The 13,636-nt window shown below is 40.7% G+C and overlaps 1 long non-coding RNA gene across 1 annotated transcript in view; it reads left to right on the top strand.

Moving 5' to 3' along the window:
- The window catches only part of LOC137192638 (uncharacterized), a 77,172-nt gene extending 63,611 nt beyond the window's left edge, over window positions 1–13,561 (top strand). Inside the window, exon 3 of the long non-coding RNA XR_010930609.1 lies at window positions 5,586–13,561. This is a non-coding gene — a long non-coding RNA (uncharacterized lncRNA). The remainder of the gene's footprint in view (window positions 1–5,585) is intronic.
- Window positions 13,562–13,636: the final 75 nt, after the last annotated feature.

Raw genomic sequence — 13,636 nt, 5'->3', positions numbered from 1 at the left:
AAGGAGTCCCAATATGTTATTACCTCATTTGGCAGGATGTGGCATTTAGCAACACACAAGCTTGTGTTTTACATGAGGCATTTAGCACATGTGCTTGTGCTTCTGCAATGAACCCATCGGTAGAAGTAGCATAAATTCATGGATCATATCAAAGTCAATAGAAAGGAGTGTTAAACCAGGGTGACTCTTACAAGATCTAACCGTTGTGTCCTGAATGTTTAAAGAAAGAGATGGAAGTGATAAAGACACTGACTACATTTAAAATGCACAAAATATTCCAGTTTTTTGCCCTTATTCTCAAAAAGACAATATTCCTGCTAAGCTGTTTACATGCTAATGAAAATGAATATTCCACTAATATTCCCATTTACACACAGAGAGTTTTCAGGGGTTCCCTCTGCTCCAGTGGGAACGGGAATCACAAGATCTCCACAGGCAGTGAAGTAAACCAGTGAGGTGAAAAACATTAGTGAGCTGCTGCCTGATATTTACAAGTGATACTGATATGACATCCAGTACCTGGGTTGTCCCAGGATGTTTACTACACTGTTTTTGGTGCATCACACCAAGTCATCACAGTCAGTCAGGATAATAAACAAATCCCCTCCATCCCAGTCATAGAGATGGCGTGCTCTGTTTTTCCAGCCGGTCCTGAACAGCTCTCCACTCTCCTCTCATTCCTCTCCTCTGTCTTCCTTCCTGCTCCAGCATATGTCATTTTGCCTGCGCAGGGGTGCGTTACACAACCAGCCAGTCATGCATCTCTATCCCAGCTTTGCAAACTGTTGGCTAGTTGGTTTGTTTACAATGCACAGAGCTGACTGTAAACAGGCAAGAGGCCTTGTGAATGTGTGCAAACTGCGGCAAAAATCCCAGTTGAGATGCATATTCCAAATGAGCTGTATACATGTTCAAAGAATGCTCCTGAAACCGGAATAATACTGGCATATCCCACGTCTTAATCGAATAATATATATTCGGAATAGGGCCTAATTTGGAATATCTAAACGGGATATGCAGTTTCCATGACCTGCATCAAATTTGTAATATTGTCATATTCAGAATAATAGTGCAATATTAATGTGCATGTAAACGTAGTCAGTGATTCTGCAGTGCTTGAGTCTTTTCAGCCTTGCATAATGTTTATACTAAAAAGAAACAGGTGCTTTTCAGAGTGACAGATGACATAAATAAAAGTAAAAATGAATGAGAATATAAGCAGTTTATATACCTGGGGTGCTGCATTACATTTCTATAGAGTCAGGAGGATGTAAAGGTTCAGGGGAGCTGTTGGTCCACTGAAATGTTCTCATATTTATTCTTGGTGTGACTCAGAGTCTCAGAGCTCACAGTTATAAAATATAACTTAGCTTACATCTTCACCGCAGGAACAGATTGCAAGCTAATGAAAAACTCCCACGGCAGTCTAGATTAACTTCTTCCAGGGTTTTGTTGAAGTCAAGTCCTCAATTGCTTTTCTGCCTCTAGCACTCTTTCTCTTTCTTTTCTTCCTCTCTATTTCCTCCTCTCTTTTCCTCTTGCTTTCACCTGTAGAGTAGCTGCTGCTGTCTCCAAGGGGAGGGAAAAAAAGATTATTGACTCAAATGAAGCAAAGAGGAAATTAACAGCTACTGGCTGGCTGGTTTTATTGTTTTGTTTGGAGACAAATATGGCTATATCCTTACTGGAGAGGGGTGGGAGAGCTTTCCCTGTTCTCTCTCTGAATCACTTTGTGTTGTTATATGTGCATCGCTTCCCTTGTCCAGCTTTTTTCTCTATCTCTAATCGCTGAAGTTGCTTTGAGTGCAAACCAGAGGTAAGACACCTTTTCTCAGAACTTAACAGAGGCAATTTGAAATGTATTTGACTACACACAAATTGTGGATGTAGTTCGAATGCTTCAGAGGTTGAGATGGGGGTGGAAAACTTCCCAAACTTAATGGAAGGGTACTAGGGTACTAAATTGCTGGAGTGCCCCTGAAGTGCATGAATGATCAGAAATGTTACCTCAGATACCTGCTGTGCCCTGTGTACACTTTCAGAACACATGTAAAGCTCTCATGTAGCAGTCCATATCAGGGTCAGACAATATACTCTAGGTCAGAGTTAAATATCAGTGAGGTAAATAGTAGGTTAATCCTTTTTCTCCTTTTTCTCTCTTTGTCTTCAGATTTTTTACTGCTATTACACTGCTGTTATCTCTAGCTAAACCTTATGCAGTCTTATGCAACAGCGGTGCAATAAATAATACCTTCATGAGGGTTATAATGACCAGTAACGTGGTGGAATCCTTGCCTGGGTAGGCAGTGACCTATCAATGTGGCATATGTCTACATTCAACTGACGTAGCAGCCCGAGTTCATATTACGCATGGATAGATCAAATATAGTTAGGCTATAAATCAACAAATATGCCTAGAGCCTACTGCAAAGTCAGCCACATAGATAGATGTGTCCTAATAAATGGACACATCTAGCTTACAATGTGTTCACACATTGTACAACACAATGAACGCCAACAGAGAGAGAGCTTGGTGTCAGTACACTGATAAGTAGAAAAAAAAACTTATTCACTACTACAAAATGTGCAAAAGCACATTGATAACCACACACAATAAGGGTCTGATGATGGTGCATCAGGATAAAGAAAAGAAGGGTGAAATCGTGGTGTCAGTGCACAGTAGTTAAGCCAATAAAAGGGTTAAAAAAAAATAATACATATATTTTTTTAAAGGGGACTTGCTTTATTTGTAGACAAAGTCTATGTACCTAAGTTATCCCTGTGGACAAAAATGTCAATGACTTTGTTGTAAAAGTCCTCCTTGTTAGGTGTATTCCTCAGTTTCATAAGTTTCTTCATAAGACAATGTTGAAAATATTTTTAAGAAATATCCATGCTGACCGCAGCTGTTGTGTTATCTGCACAAAACGCTAGCAGCTAGCTAGGGAAGGGAGCTATGTACAATCACTGTGGCATTAAGTCCTCAGATATTCTGTTAAACTGTCGAAAAAAAGTCTTAAACTGTAGATATCCACATGACGTCAATATGGCCTTTTAAGAGATGCTACTGGTCTTTAAAACCTAATGGCCATCGCTTCATGTAACAAGCTAACCGGTTAGCTCATTCATGATGCCCCGGCAGATGGTCATAAACACACTCACATCTGTAATAGCTGTGCTAGCCGGAGAAGGGCACGATCAGGCGCGAGAAGGAGTGGATGTCACATAACATGGAAGAGCCATAGACTGTAGGGCTGAGGCAGGGTCAGTCTTTCCCTCAGTGTTGATCATTGAACACAGTGTGAGAACCGACCACACATGTGCAAATCTACAAAAACGTTGGCCTTAGTGCGGACAGAGGCACAGATAACCTCAGTATTCAGGAACAGTAGTTTTTAGGAGCATATTTTAAAACAACTATTCTGACTAGTTTCACTGGAGTATGTGTACTCCTGAGACAAATTATGAAAAATTAACATTTAAAATAAAATGGATGAATAAAAATCATAAAATTATGAACATGAAGAAATGATCAATAGATACAACTATCATGTAATCTCACCATTTCTTTTTAGCTTTGGTGAGGCACTGCCTACCCTAACAGTACACCACTGATAATGATCAGTCTTTCTCTCATAATCCTGCTCAAAGAAGGTGATTTTGAAAAAGATGGCAATCACTCTACTTGGACAGTATGAGACTAGTTGCAGTGATGATGGAAAACCTGGTCTTGACTATGATTAAATCTGGGTTATTGTTATATGTTGCACCTTCTGCTGTGCTGGTCTCATAACAGACTCATGCCCCACAGGACCATCAACAACACTGAGAGATTTATCATTCACCAGCTTGTCGTTGACATATTAATCAACATGTTTTTCATCAATATCCCTTATTCGATGTCCCTTGTCATCACTGAAGTCTTAACAAGAAGAGGCGTCAGCCACAGGAAGGCTTATTTGCAGCCTAATTGACTGAAGCCAGTTGAGATCATTTGAGGCTAACCACACTTTCTCACAATGAGGTTTTGATGAGCTCAAATCAATGGTGAGCAGGGGGGAGAGTGTTGCATGTAGTGCTCATTAATTCAATCTTCATACGTCCCAGATGCTTGAGTCAGAATAAGAGGAACAGGAAGGCTATTGATCTTTTTCTGGCGTTTGGCCAGACAACGCACCTAGTCTACATTCTTAGTATTAAAAAGCACAAAAACACACAATTACGACCCTCTCAAAATGTTCCATCTAAACATTATAATGGATTTTTACTATCTGCAGGCTTGGCTGACTGTAACTGACTACAAGCTAACTCTGGAATGGAATGATTAGCACTACTCAGGGGAAAAGAGGCATTCACATTACTGTACAATGGGTTTTGAAATTTGGAAAGGCCATAATTTAGATCTTGTTTATGCTCTCAAAATAGCACACAGATGACTTCACAACCACAGAGCCACACCAAGAAGACACAAATACCTCTCTCTGTTAACAGTGCATAGGAAGAATTAGTTTTCTCCATGAGCCAATATGTAGCATTATAAAAATGATTCCTTTAAGTTCATTATTCTTCAGCTTTAAGATATAGGCGGTCCGGTCTATAAGGGTATTAACCAACTGCAACAACAGAGTATCTTTTCTTTGTGTCCACAGTGAATGTATCATTCTGTTGTATAATAATCTGTCTCCTCCAAGCGTTTCTCCCTGGCTATTCACACATCTGCACATTGCTATGCTAGCAAATGGAACTGTTTAATTTACTGAGGGCCTTAAGATAATATTTACATAAGCAGTGTTGAAAAGAAACCTTGCAAGCCCTAAGGTTATTAACGGTAATTATGCTTCATAAATCCATGCCCTTCCCTTGCCAAACACACTTACGGGCCCTGCGGCTCTATTTGAAGTTTGTGAGCTTGATCACAGAGAAGGGAACCATGTAGATATACAGATTAAGAGTCAGCAATATCCACCCACTTACTGGTTTAAAAGAGGACAGAGTTACTGGGTGTATTCAGGCACATCAAAGCCTGCTTCGGCTATGAATGGAGTGATACATTGTCTGAGCGATGGGATGTGACAGCGCAGATACAGACTGTCACTGACATGCCTTCCATCCTGGATTAACAGTGAGTCAGGCTGCAAGGAGTTTGCTTCTTGCCTGTGCCTCTAGAAGCAAGCCAAGCTAAAATAACTTGATCACCCCCCTCACACACACACACACACACTATACTTCACTGTGTGTTTATTTGCATCTGGAGTCATGACTTGAAGAAGGCCTCTTTTCCTTGCAGCTCAGGTTTTTGTACATAGAAAGGTTTCCATGGAAAGCGTGAAAGTGCGAGCCAGGACTACTTAAAAAGCTAGCTGATATCTTTCCTGTTGGATTCAACTGGGAAAATAGGTCTTTTACTGTGATGTATATAATTCACTTCTGGGAAGAAAGTAGAAACGGAGTTCAAGGGATGACTTAGTGATTGACTGGACTAAGGTGCATGTGATGTAACCATTGACTGTATATAAATATGAACAATGCATCTCCACTTCCTGCCGCTGTGCAAAAGTGAAGCCAAAATATGTCCTTTCCAGGAGCTGCTATCATTCTTGTGTGACATCATTTGGAGCCAGACTCTGTGAAGTAGAGTTGGGAGGCGGGATGACAGCCCGCGGGACACGTCCCCTCAGCCGCCCCGCTGCCTGACGGGATTTGAGTGCAGCAGACACAGCTGTCAATCATATGTCACACCCCCTTTTTATATCATCAAATAACTAATTAAAACAAACTTATCAGAAAAATGAGCACTTGAACAAACATCAGCGTGATAAGAACCACCTAAAATGACCGAAACCATCTTTGGGGAAAAATTTATTTGACGTGCACTTTTTTTTTTAGTTTGGCTCATGTCCCACCCGCTAACATGGGGGCAGGACTTATGACCTATACTGCAGCCAGGGGATGTAAGTGGATGTAACCAGGACATCCTCATGCCACCCCTTTCCTGATGCTGTTCACTTTTACAAGACAAAAGGATTGTCTACACAGGAGGTGTTTCAGCCTTGTTTTTCAGTCATGAAGTTCACACGACTAATAGAACCGATACTTCTATTTTGTTAACACAGACAGCAGAATGGCAATGCACTAGCGCTGTGCGTAACTGTAACCCAAAACTTATTTGTAGACTTTGTTTTCTTCTGTTTTATGCTCGTAACTACATGAGTTGTGTGGTGGGCTCAGAGCGCTGCCTTCTGTGTAGAGACTGACGGAGGACTGAAGCGGCTGCTGCTCTGCTAACATGCTGATGTCATCTGTGTAGACTCATCAAGGTGGGGGGGGGGGGATAGTAAATGAATAAGGTGGAACACCATCCTGCCCTGACATTTTGACAACAGCTAAGTTAGCTGGCTCACCTCCCTGCGCAGAGAGCACACGCCCCTTCAATTGGGTCGTGGGTTGCCAGGTAGTGGTGACAGATGGGTTGAAATTGTATGTTGTGTGTGGATTGTGTGTAGATTGTGTTTCATATACAATCTGGCAATTTGAGTAACGTGAGACAAACATACAAAACGTATGGATCCGTTTATGACAATTATTCATAATAAAGTTTGAGGGCCATGCAAATTACGGGAGTTCCCTGCAGAAACTGGTGCTGGGAAACGGCCTTGAAATACAGGAGGAACCTGGAAAAAACGGGACTGTTGGCAGGTTTGCTAACAGCTCTGTGCAGCTGTACTTTGACACAGTGGTGATTGCAATTAAATGCTAACATCAGCATGCTAACATGCTCAAAATGACAATGCTAACTTGCTGATTTTTGCAAAGTTCACCACTGTAGTTTAGCCTGCTAGCATGCTAGCATTTGCTAATCAGCATTAAACACAACATACAGCTTAAGCTAATGGGAATGTCATCAGTTTTGCACGCATAAACCAAAGTGCTGAAGATGGCACGAGATGAAAAGGTTTAAGGTTGGGAATCTTTCAGAATCTCACAATTCAATTTGATTCTGATTCTTGGTGGCATGATTTGATTCAGAATTAATTCTCAATTCAAAACCGTTTCTTAATTCAATAAATAGAAATTGGGGTATTCTTTTTAATCTCTTACTTCAGTGCACCACTGATTTGTGTCCTTAGTCTATTGAACTGCAATATGAAACATTTAAAAAAAAAAAAGAAAAAAACTGAAAAAAGTGTGTGTGAGTATGTAGCTTTTTGGTTTAAAAAGGTTAATTCATTTGGAAGCATTTCAGAATCTCCTGCCAGTATGAGAATAAGGGCATGAAAGTGTCATTAACTGACCAACACCACTGGTTAAATGTTTCTTATAAAAACAGAAGTCGATCTGTGTGTTCTGGAGTAAGGGGAGGCCGGACTGCTATATTGTGTTGTCATTAACGTTCTCCAGCAGTGGAGAAAAGCTTCTCTGCTACACTGTTTGTACTGGGGAAAGCCATCATTATCCAAAACCATGTACGGCTTCAGAGCTTTTTTTTTCTTTGCCTCATCAGACTTTGTTGAATTTTTCTGTAAAGTGCTGCAGTGTTTGGCAGCCAGCCTGTCTTGTTTGTTAGTGCTGGAGTTTGGTGCTCCGCTCCATTAACTTTAGTCTCTAGTATTTACAAAATATGTCACTTTCATCATGCAAAGCTAATAAGTCATTAAATCCAAACTGCGCCTCTTTTGTAGATGAACTACAAGATAACTCTAGCGTGTACATGCTGTACTGTGCCCTCACGGTTGAATGCCACCTTTTTAATTTTCTCCACACACCATTATTAAGTATCATTACAAAAATATATTTTTGACATTTGTGAATTAATTCAGAATTATAGAAAAAAAGAACTGCAACTTCTTGAACTTCTTGTGTGAATGGATTTTTTTCACCCACCCCCACTATCTGCCAAATCACTGAAGTCTTAAAGTTAAAGTGTCCCAAAGGCTAATGTTATTTCAGTGACTACATGTTTAATTAGCATTAATATTACTTGTGATACTACTGAGCATCTTTGGCACAACTTTTTTATGCAGTGAATTAAGTTCTATCTTATCTAAATTCAAGATGTAGCTACATGTTGTGAACATTAATTAAGCCGCAACTCAAAGCTGTTTGTGTCCTCTCAGCCTACACGTTTTAGCTGAAATTCTTTTAGTTGTAGTTATTTATAACTTTCTTCAAAAGTTGAAATGAACCAACATAATTGCAAAGCATCAAAAATAGCAGTCTCTATGCTCCACATGTAAATAAAAAAAATAAAAACCTGCAGTTTGTGTACCTAGTGTATAATTTTGTTTTATTTTAAAAGATGGATAATAATAAAATCTCAACTGAGCCACAACAAATGATACAGTTAAGAATGAATGTACGTAGGCGTTCGTATACCTTCTTACAGGCAGCTGGTATTTATTGACCCCCTGTTAAAGAGCAGCATATGTAGAGGTTGCCTTTTTCCTTGATAGTGAACCATGAGTCACTAACTCTGCCACTGTAGATCTTTCTGTGCTGCAAGTTTAAAGCCTTGAATTGAGAGCTGATGAATAGGCAGGGAAGGCTCTTATCAGGGGCAGCTGCAAGAGTCATTTATCAGCAGAGAATAATGGAAGCGAAAGGAGATGATTGGAGCAGTCGGCTTATTGCTCTACAATATAATAGGCCTACATATTCTCAGTGTCCTGGAATAACTCTGTATCTCCATCCTTGTCACTGCTGGCATTGTGCGGCACTTGCAGAACAGGTATCAAGAGCCAAGAATCTGCCATAATAAAAAATGTTTCACCACTCCAGGGACAGCCTGTGAAAAGGGTAATTATACACTTCACACTGTGGTTGTTGATAGATTAATGAACATTTACTAAACTTGTCAAGTCAGGGACGGTTTTGGAATCACAGTCAGGTTATTTCAATTGTGAATTATAGTATATTTCTGTAGAATGTATCTTGGTGACACATTCACAACCAAGAACTTCTTTGTCCATCATGACACACTACTTAAGGAAAAATTTATCAGTGTATACTCACTCTTACTTTGCGAGGCAGCTGGATTCGCAAGATCACGCGAGATTCCATCTTGTCAGGCTTCAAGTTATGCGCCTGTGGCTGAACCACAGTGGTTCAGACCAATCAGCGTCCTACTGTATGAGGAACTACTGGCAGCTACTGGTGTGGTTTGGGTATGACGACTGAGAAAAGCGACTTCATTGAATAAAGAGCATTAACAGCACTGAAGGTGTTTCTCGATAGAAACAATGGTTTCGCTTTTCTCCCGACTGGCTTTAGTGAGAGTTTGAGCACTCTCCTACTACATCATATGGCTGGTTGATCTGATTGGTTGAAGTTAGCCCGTGATAGACAGTGATAGACGGATGGTGCATCTTATCACTTGCCAAGTACTTTTTGAAAGTGCCTGTCCTTTTCCAAACAGTTTCCAAGGACAACTTCTCAGATGGTTCTGTGTAACAAACCATCTGGCATGTCTGGCTATACTCACTCAGCATTTAGCAACAACGTGAAAACAATGCCAAACAGAAGTTGATATGGACTTTTAAACAGGCTTCTGAGAATCATATACATAAAAATAACCAGTAAAAACAAGCACTAGTTACACATTCGACAGCAATAAACACCTTGTAGTATGCTGAAAGATTAAACACAATTAGTCAACAAACAATAGACATACAACACCACCATCCAGAAATGATATGTTAAATGCAAATCTAACAACTGCATGTGAAAAATGACACCACCAACGCAGGAAATACCTCATCAGTAAAACACTCAAAATTTCCGTATGAGGAATGTGAAATGATAAAAGCCATTTCCAGACATCAGCTACTCTATACAGGTTAATGCCACAGACATTGTAGACAGAGTATTTTACCAAGGACCTCATAAAAAATATTATTAAATCGTGTTTCTAACAAATAAATGTTCATGCCATTTTGCTGATGATTTCATCCCGACCCCTGTGTACTCTTAAGTGCATACAATGAGTCTTAGGATGCAGACATATTTTTGTGTAAATCATGAGTAAAGAGAAATTTACACATCTTTGGATGTTCCATCAAACTTGAAGGAGCTCTGGATAGCTCTCATGTCCAAGCAAAGTCTACTCGACCCAGCAAATAGTCCCCCGTCTGCCTCTGGAACGATGCCACCAACACATCTCCAGTGATCACAGCAATATGCTCTGTGGTTTACATGTCCCTTCGCTTGGCTGCAGATCCACTTGCTCTGCGGTCTCCCTCTATACTGCCACTGACAAATAGTAGCCACAGTAATCAACTTTTGTTCAATAGCACTGTTTCAGTTACTGTCTAATTTGACACTTTGATTATTGCCTTACAGGGGGATGGCGATTTCTAAGGTGGTGCAGTTAAACTGTTTCCATTATATTGATTCATGACAATTAAGGTTCTTTGAATTTTTTTGAAATTATTTTCTTTCAATATGTAAAATTCTTTGAACATTTACATATGGGTGATTGGGAGCAACACATGCAAATGTAGAAATCAGGTGTGTGATTGATGAACCAAGCATGCACTAATAATAACTTTGTGAAGCGAAGTGATTATCCGTCACATGCTGCAGACCTGCACTAAGCAGTTTTTTCACATTGCAGGCTGCAAACGATAACAAGAAATACTGTTTGAATTTTGAAGACTTCTGTGCTGAGAAATCCTTTAAGGGTACTAACCCAGTGGGTCTGTGATGCTTCAAGGTTACTAAAGAGATAAAAATAAATAAAATGGAAATGTCCTCCTTTGGGGTAATTTGAAACTGTGCATTCTTATATTTTAAACATGCCCATTAAATCAGCATTTTCAGTTTTTTCCCTGCCGTTTTAAGGATTAACATCAAGGAACATATTGTATGGTTGTGTGTAGTAGATGAACCTGCAAGTGCGACCATTACACTTGTATTTTCCTCTAGTTTCACAGTAGTTTCCTCTAGTTTAATAAACCCCACTCAGCTGTGTGATTTAGAGAGTGAACCACAAAGGCAGTCTATTTAAACACCATTAATCAATTTCCTATGCACCAGCAAGGCAGATGTAAGTGCTCACTTAAGCCTTTTCTATAGAAGGCAAAGAGGGCTGGGAAGACACAACAGTCAGCTGTAGCCTGCAAATGAACACACACATACACACGCACACACAACCACTTGAACATACACAAGGACGGTCACAAGCATGCAAAGACACTTTTAGAAGCACATACTGCCAGACAAGCATACACACCAAAACACACACTCTTTCCTTCCAGACATGATCACACAATGCACTGAGATAATGGCCTCTGGCTGCTACTGTCGGGGGCCTGCTGCTTCATTGTTGCAGCCTCAGCAGCTCGTGCAGGGGGCCCCTCGGAGGAACAGCCCGTCTGAGGGGGACGGCTTTCAGAGAGGCAGCAGCGACAGGCAGAGAGCCGGTCGCCCTCACAGCCAGAGCAGCCATGTCCCCACTTTGTGCTCAAACAGGAGTTATTTGTAGCGAGCCGTTTGCATAGCAGGGAGACAAAGAACAGCTCTGTCCCCGCTGAAACTGTGTCCTCTCATAGATATCTGGAGGCCTGCGCTCACTGTGTCACTGAGACAGAGCAATACTTTGTAGCGGATGTTAATGAAGTATTAACTGGGTGATCAATCAATTCATTATGCAAACAGTTCTATCAACATAGGATCATGAGCACAAGGTTGTCTCAGCGTCCAGTGTTTTCAGTGCAGTGTACATTTACTCAAGTACTGTAGTAAGTATGAATAGTAGTATGAATATGAGGTACTTGTACTTTACTTGAGTATTTCCATTTCATGTCATTTCATACTTTTATCCCATTACATTTGAGTGGAAAATATTGTACTTACATTTTCAAATTACAAAACATTTGAAAGGCTTATAAAATATAATGCATTGTTATAGATTAAAGCACCCAGCACTTAAATAGTTCAAATTACTACACCTTGACAACAGTAAAATGCTACGTGCAAATTAATGCATCATTAATGATCTGATAATATAATATATGAGTTAAGCTCTCACAGTTGCCATAATTCTGCACTGAGTACTCTTGATTTTGTAAGTACATTTTACTAATGATATTTACATACTTTAATTAAGTAACACTTTGAATGCAGGATTTTTACAGTGTGGTGTTACATTTAGCTGAATACTTCCAACACCATGGCGGTTTTAGTGTGTTTATCACAGCCTGCCTGACCAATGTAAGAGAGTTACAAACAAGCAGCTTGAGCTGAAAACCTGAAAGCAAAATTTGGGTCTGTGTTTGTGTGAAGCATGTACCCTTTGTTTTGTTTTGGGTTTTTTTTTAACAAGAAAGCAAAGTTTGTTATCTCAGGATGACAAGATAATTAATATGCGATCACAAGGAAAGGGCTTGTTATCTGGAGATAACAGGATAATTAAGTTGTGATTGTGAGATAACAGGGTTGAAAAAATCTGTGCAAGCGTGACAGCTCTTTGCATCTGCAGTTTTGAAAGGTTTTCTCATGATTGTGTTCTTCGTAAAAGAGGAGAAAAAGGGATCAAAACACAATTAAATTAAGATCTTTTAAATTAAGAGGAGGTGGGAAGGCATTGAGAAGAGCAAAATCACCTGGAGAGACCTGTGGAAAATAGAGGCAAATAGGACGAGTTTCCTCATCTGTGCCACATATGATGTCCTTCCTCCTGCGAACCTAAACATCTGGCTGTGAGAGGATGCTGCCTGTCCTCTCTGTTCAATTTCTGCCATACACAAACACATATTGGTTGGTTGTATCATCAGCCTAACATAAAGCAGATACACCTGGCGACACAACCAAGTGCTGAGGTGTCTGGCAACTGAACTTGAGGATAAAAGAAGAACAACCAATGCTGTGCCTCTGAATGCCCAGTCAACCCTCCCACATCTAACACCTTTCCTCCAAGAGAAAAGAAAAGTAAATTCCTTACATCCAGAGCCACTGAACATAGCCAGGGACTGAAAAATGCTTTTTGACCTAGTGCAGAAACTCACCTTTCCCCCAGAAATCGGCAGCACCAGCCTGAGACCAGATCTAGTTCTCTGGTCCAAATCTCAGCGATGTGTCTTCATTGTCAAGCAAACAGTCCCTTGTGAGGATGTTGTGGACGAGGAACATGAGCGGAAGAGGCTGCGATAAACCTCGTAGCAGAAGCAGAGAACCAAGGCTGGAACACCAAGGTGCGCCCAATGGAGGTGGGATGCATGGGATTCATGGCCAACTCCACAGCAAAGTTCCTGAGGGAGCCAGAAGGAGTCAGAAGGCAGGCCAGCAGGAAGACAATAAAAAAACTCGAGGAGCCCACTGAGTGATGCAGTCACTGGCTGTGGCTGAAAAGGAAGGACACCACCTGGGCCCACAGTTTACCATCAAGAGAAGCCAGCAATTGGCTATTGGACACACACCTGGGTCTGATCAGCCTGCGGTGGGCCTGCCTCAGCAGAGGGTGTATTGTGAGTGAAAGGCCAAAACACCCAAGGACGCTGAGGTACACAAACTGAAGATGTTTCCCAACAAAATAACATCCTCTGGTGGTCAACTTTCTGCCCAACATCTGGACAACCTAAGTCAAGTATTGTACTGAGCTACAGGGATTGTAATACCCAGTCCTACCAACCAATCTGTGTGG

The sequence above is a fragment of the Thunnus thynnus genome, chromosome 2, assembly GCF_963924715.1.
Source record: "Thunnus thynnus chromosome 2, fThuThy2.1, whole genome shotgun sequence".
Taxonomy (NCBI): domain Eukaryota; kingdom Metazoa; phylum Chordata; class Actinopteri; order Scombriformes; family Scombridae; genus Thunnus; species Thunnus thynnus.
Note: the sequence above shows the minus strand (reverse complement) of the source record. Positions and strands in the feature narration are given on the sequence as shown.